This window comes from Palaemon carinicauda, chromosome 33, assembly GCF_036898095.1.
Source record: "Palaemon carinicauda isolate YSFRI2023 chromosome 33, ASM3689809v2, whole genome shotgun sequence".
Lineage (NCBI taxonomy): Eukaryota > Metazoa > Arthropoda > Malacostraca > Decapoda > Palaemonidae > Palaemon > Palaemon carinicauda.
The window spans coordinates 68,289,619-68,295,630 of record NC_090757.1 but is presented as its reverse complement, the minus strand read 5'-3'; the positions used below and the strand labels follow the sequence as shown (position 1 = coordinate 68,295,630).

At 37.4% G+C, this 6,012-nt stretch overlaps 1 long non-coding RNA gene across 1 annotated transcript; it reads left to right on the top strand.

The window, feature by feature from the left end:
- The first annotated feature begins 4,794 nt into the window (after positions 1-4,794).
- On the top strand, positions 4,795-5,325 carry LOC137626335 (uncharacterized). The gene is made up of 3 exons (XR_011041011.1): positions 4,795-4,867; positions 4,992-5,082; positions 5,218-5,325. It is a non-coding gene; the product is annotated as an uncharacterized lncRNA (long non-coding RNA).
- Positions 5,326-6,012: the final 687 nt, after the last annotated feature.

The window sequence follows — 6,012 nt, the reverse complement described above, 5'->3', positions numbered from 1 at the left end:
AGAAGTAAACAACAATTAAAATAAAACATTTTAAAAACATTAGCAACATTAAAACATATATTTCATATATTAACTATAAAAGGACTTATGTCGGTCTGTTCGACATAAAAACATCTACTGCAAGTTTGAACTTTTGAAGTTCTACTGATTCAAATACCTGATTAGGAAGATCCTTCTACAACTTGGTCACAGCTGGAATAATATTTCGAGAGTACTGTGTAGTATTGAGCCTCATGATAAAGAAAACCTGACTATTAGAATCTGCAAACTTAGATTTCCTTTCAGTAATAATAGGTTAATTTGAAACACATTAACTGAATAGGAATTTTAGAATCTCAGAATATGACAAAAAAAAAAAAAATACATAAATAATCCCTGGAAGGTTCATTAAGATTAAAATTGAGGCCAGGAAGCTGTTCACACACATACACACACACACACACACACACACACACACACACACACACACGGAAACAGGGATGAAAATATAACCTCCTACCGACTTCGTTTGCGGAGGTAAAAATTGAAAATAAAAACAGAAACTAAATTAAGTAAAAAATGTGTTATGAAGTGCAAGTCTTATACTAAAAAATGCATTTATTTATTAATAAAGAAATTGCAAATAAGGAGAATAAGACAAAGATAACGTCTGAGCATTTGCTAGACAAAAGACGAAATGCCCAGTAGGCAATAATTTATTCAAATCGAAAACTTTGTATTAAATCGGTTACAGGAAAAAAAATATTGTGAAATGTCTTCTCCCGAAGGGACTGATCCCTTCGAAGTGTCTTTACAGTTGGCTCATACTACATTTCTTTCATACATAAATAAATACTTAATTCGTTTTTAAATTGAAGCGGAGAATATTCAAGCATAAATAGTGTGAGCTAACCCGTGCCCAAGTCAACTCGTATCGGCAACTGTCAACTCATACCCAATCTAAGTATGACTCGTACCTGTAAATTTGATTGATATTACATGTTATTTTAAGTTTCTTCTGGCAAGTTGGTTCTGCTTTTCCACTTGTGTGTTTCTTTATGTTGCCATTTTGTTGTAGTTTCCCGTGATAGAGTAGCAGCAGTTTTGTTTAAATAAACCAGTTTCTCAGAATGAGTCATATAGTTTCCAAACTTCTTGTCTTACTTTGTGGCGAATGTGGTTATTACTATGGCTAATGTGGATTTCCCATGTTCTGGATGAGGTCCGGAAGTATATCACGTTTGCATGACAACCATGTCTTCACATACACTGTGAAGAAGATGACGACAAAAGGTGTTTACTGGTGGTGCTCCATCCGTTCTAAAAGCAACAGATGTCCAGCTACCATCATACATGCTGGTGTTCCTGCAGCCATATTGCATACAAAGGCCAGACAGACGATATGTAAAGAATAAGGCAAAAGAAGACACTGTAAGTTCAGCTAGTGCACTTGCGGAAGAGATGATAAGGATCACAGAGTCAAACAGCTAGTAAATAACAATTCCCCAACAATAACAAAAGAAGCAAGAGCCCAGAACCGTTTATGTGCTTCATATAGACAACCAGAACTTCTCGGCTTACTTCGTGGCTGATGTGATTACTACTAAGGATAATGGCAAAATTCCATGTTCTGGATATTGTCTGGAAGTTAATCATAGACAGGAAGTCTTATCCTGCGATCATTACCGGCGATGGCGACGTCGAAACTGTGGAACCAATGTGGCAAGAGACATGTATAGAGCTATAAGGCGTAGAATAGGAGCTGGTGAGGCGTATAGCTGGGTATGCCCAGATTGTGTTATTGCTGCTGTGAAAGCCAACAATACACAGACAACAGCAGACATTATTATTTCAAAATGTGCCTGCAGATTTAAACATATGTACGAGTCGCCTGGGTACACCTTGACTCGCTACGGTGTGAGACTACAGCGAGTGCTCTCTCTACTTCCACAAATTCCATGATCTGTCCCCTCCATACTGATCGAATCTACAATAAGGGTTTTCTAGGTCTAATCTACATTAAAGTCATTTTTCCCTCTACTGTCAAACTCCTTCTGTATCTTTACCATAAGTAAAAGTTTGTGATTCTTATAAACCTGTACTGTTGTTCTACTCGCCATTCTCAGATACAAGATTTTCACATCAAAATGGTACCAAGTCACCCTCAATAGTATTTTAGGTATAATTATACCCTTATTTTATTGCAGTCGTTGCTATATTCTAGAATGCCTCTGATGTCTTTTGTTTCGTGATGAAAGTTACAAAAACGTGGCCATTGCAATTTCTTGTTGAGGTATTTAAATATCGTCCAAGCTTTTATTGGTATGATCACTCATCTTTTTCTCTAAGCGTAGAACTGCAGTTAATGTTATTGTAATATAAAAAGAGCTTAATTTTCTTCATCAAGATGAAAATATTAATTGATTCAGGGTATTGTCCGAGTAAGAGGTATACAGGGATTTAAAGATAGACTATAATATTTAAAGATATCATGTATTGCGTAACGATTTAGAGAATCCTCTAATTTCCCTTAGTCAATAAATGTTAATTTCTGCATATCTATTTTGTAATATTTTCTTCATGTTTTTCATAACGAAGAAAGAAAATTAAAATGGTATAAGAATTAATAATTTTCCGATGCTGTTCAATCAAACTTGGCTTTCAAATCTCTAGACATCACCTCAAATCCAGCTTAGGCTAAACCAACCAGTCATCACTAGAATGCAAATTATATTGTCACTGCTTATTGTATAGATAATATTCAGGAATTAAATTGTAATTATTCGTCGCAATTTGTTCAGCCTACGACTTGCGTCTGAAATGTTGGACAGTCATTTCATGAAAATTTTCCTGGAATATCTTGGCTAAATGAAATTCTCGCATAAGACTGTCCTTTCAAACTTCATGGCGACAAGAACAAGGAGAGACATATCCATTGCCTCTTTCCAGAATAGCAAAGTCAGCTGATTGGAATAAGTGAAGAGGAATCTGGGAAGTAAATGTAGCTTTAATGGTCAGGACTGAATCTCTCTCTCTCTCTCGCCTCTCTCTCTCTCTCTCTCTCTCTCTCTCTCTCTCTCTCTCTCTGGGATTCTAGATAGCACTTCAAAGTATAATGAAACTAGAGAAATATTATCATTGGTCTCTTTCCGGTAGAGGTGAACTATATTGAATCGCCTGATCAGCATAGTACTTCACTTGTTTATCAATTTCCATTGGAAGATTATTAGAGTCGAGGAAAAAGACAAGTAAGAGTGATATGTCCAAAGACTTGCAGTGGAAGGAAAAAAATCAGAAATGCAACCGATAAATACGAAAAAAGAAACCTTGACTTTTGCTGAGGGATGAAGGAAGATGTATCATATCTTAAGCTCTTTTCAATAACACCTGTTAAGTCTAAGAAAATTTCTGATTTTCTAGGAGGAAAATATTGAAAAAACGGATTTTGAGCGAAGCGAAAAATCTATTTTTGGGTGAGATGGCCATGCCGTCCTAATGGAAGGTTCCTTTAGTAGCTTCCCAAGGGTATATATGACTACAGTGATATTCCCAGAGAATCAAACCAAAGGTTTCACAGAATTTTAACTTCTGGGGTGAGTACCCTTAAGATTTACTCTCAAGGGTATTATATGTAATCAGGGGATATATTCTTGACACGCCACATGGCAATCTGCACCCTGAATAGCCTTTACGCTTCGAGGGGGATACGTGGCAGAATTAGAAGGGTAGCCGCATTAGATGTTACCTTGGTTCCCCTACTACTATTGTATCACAACCGCGCCAACTCCCTCTGGCGGTCATTCCTTTATTTGTAGCGCCTCGCTACAGTGGTGTTCCCTGTTGATCTGACATTTTCGATCGATCTCTAGGAATCTTTATGCGTTCTACGGCTTCTTTCTCCATCTAAGTTGAGTATTCATTCTTTACACTATGTATTTTAGTTCCAGCCTCACAATGAAATTAGTGTAATTATTGTGTTTGGATCTCCGCCGGTCACCGGTGTCGCCATAGGCGCCGTCGTTCATTGGGCATGTGTTATTTAGTTAGCAGAACGACATTTCCGGTTTAAATAGCATTAATTGTTATTATGAAAACTATTTAGGCATTTTATATTGTAAAGATATTTATATGCATAATGTTCCCTTTTTCTGTGTCGATCGTATATGTCGGAGCTTTGGTGATTTTGGGTAACCAAGATCTCGCCTTGCCTAAGTAACCCAACCTAGACAACATATATTTTTGACATTTCCCCGGTTACCCTTGTGTATCAGTTATCATTCATTGGAGTTTGATATCTAAACGGAAATTAAACTTTCTTACCTTTGTTTATTAGTATATGTATATATGTATTTATTGAAGTAAGGAGGACTTTTCTCTTAAACTATTAAAATAACTAGTTAAATTACACTTATATGCTTGGTACCATCTAAGTCCTGCTTGCTTACTACGAGCTAAGTAATTAGCTAACAAGCCTTCTAATCACGGCATTTTCTCTTTACTTGGGAGGTTCATGGATATACCCAAGTCAGTCTGCCCTAGCAAACCATACCGTCCATATCTTCAATGGCAGTATTTGGGCACGAAGATTTGAGCTGCTAGATTCGTGCTACAAGATTTTTATCATTGAATTTGTGCTGTGCTGCTATTTTACCGAACCATGTTTGGGTTACGAGATATAAGTGTTTCCACATTTACGAAGTTATTCAACATGAACTAACTTCCGTTAATTTGGACTCTGAGCTTCCTTCGGCATGAAACTTTAAACTTCGAGGGCATTCGACTCTTCTCATAGCTTGCACGGATAAAGTAATTTTGCTTAGGTATAATTGGTGAAGCTAGGTCGTCCTGGGTTATCAGCCTGCGTTCATCTTTCGTATTTATATTATTGGTAAGACTTTATATTAGATTAAATTCGAAGGATGAATGTTATAGTGAATACATTATACAATTATATTGCTTATATTTATAGCTTCAGGATATTGTTTGATATCGGAATGTATTTCCTTTTCCAGGATATCATTTATCCATATGTTTAATTGAAGTGGCTTAGTCCGAGGATAAATTCCCGGTTTCTTACATTGGCGAGCACTTCCAACATTATCGGTAATTGCTTATTAGATTTATATAGATTATATATGCAATTTCTAATTTATTCATATATACTTTGTTCAAATTGAATCTATATTATTTCCTTTCTTTTATTATATCTTGATATATTCCTTTTTGTTGTTTATACAGGTGAGGTTGGAAAAGCTGAAAGTAGTTTGGAAATTACCCCTAGATATAACCACCTTCAAGCAATCGGAATAGACAATTTATAGCATTTTTACTTTTCTGAAATGTTTATAATAAATTTGGTGAATTTTGTTGAAGAGTTTTCCTAACTACCATTGTAGAATGTTCAAATTTCAGCTTAATATCTCCTGGAATTATATTAGCCATTAATAGTCTCGAATGGAGATTTATGGGTAATCTCTCTTCCCTCTGAGAGTAGCCTTAGGCTACAACTCTCTGCGCCGGCCTTGAATTTCGAATTCAGGCATGGCTAGCCTACAGTTTTCTGTCTCATACCTTAACAGCAGATGGCAAGTTTTGGGATTCGATCAGAACTTCAGCGTATTTAGTCTTTTGTCGGCAGTCGGTCGGCGGGGTGATTGCATTCCCCTGCCGGCTGAGCTGCCAGCATAGGAGGCTAGCCCTCCCCAGATTACACCTGGGTTAATTGCATGATGCTGCCACCTTCTCCCTGTGGTCTAGTAGACTGGTACTGTTTTCGCAGACCCTAGGTTGCAGAGTAGTATACTCCTGTGGCCTAGGATGGCGCTGGCATTGGAACTCTGTTTCTCCCTTGTTGAGAGGAACGGCATGGTCTGCCGTCCCCTTAACTGTATTAGCATCTCCTAAGCTGGAGAATAGAAGATTCTCCTGCCGCTTGGGGTTGTGCCAGTACCGAAATGGAGTTTCTTCAAGGTGTCTAGGTCCGGCAACATTGCCGGCTCCTCCTATACCTTGTATAGGACCCTTCCCCCCCCC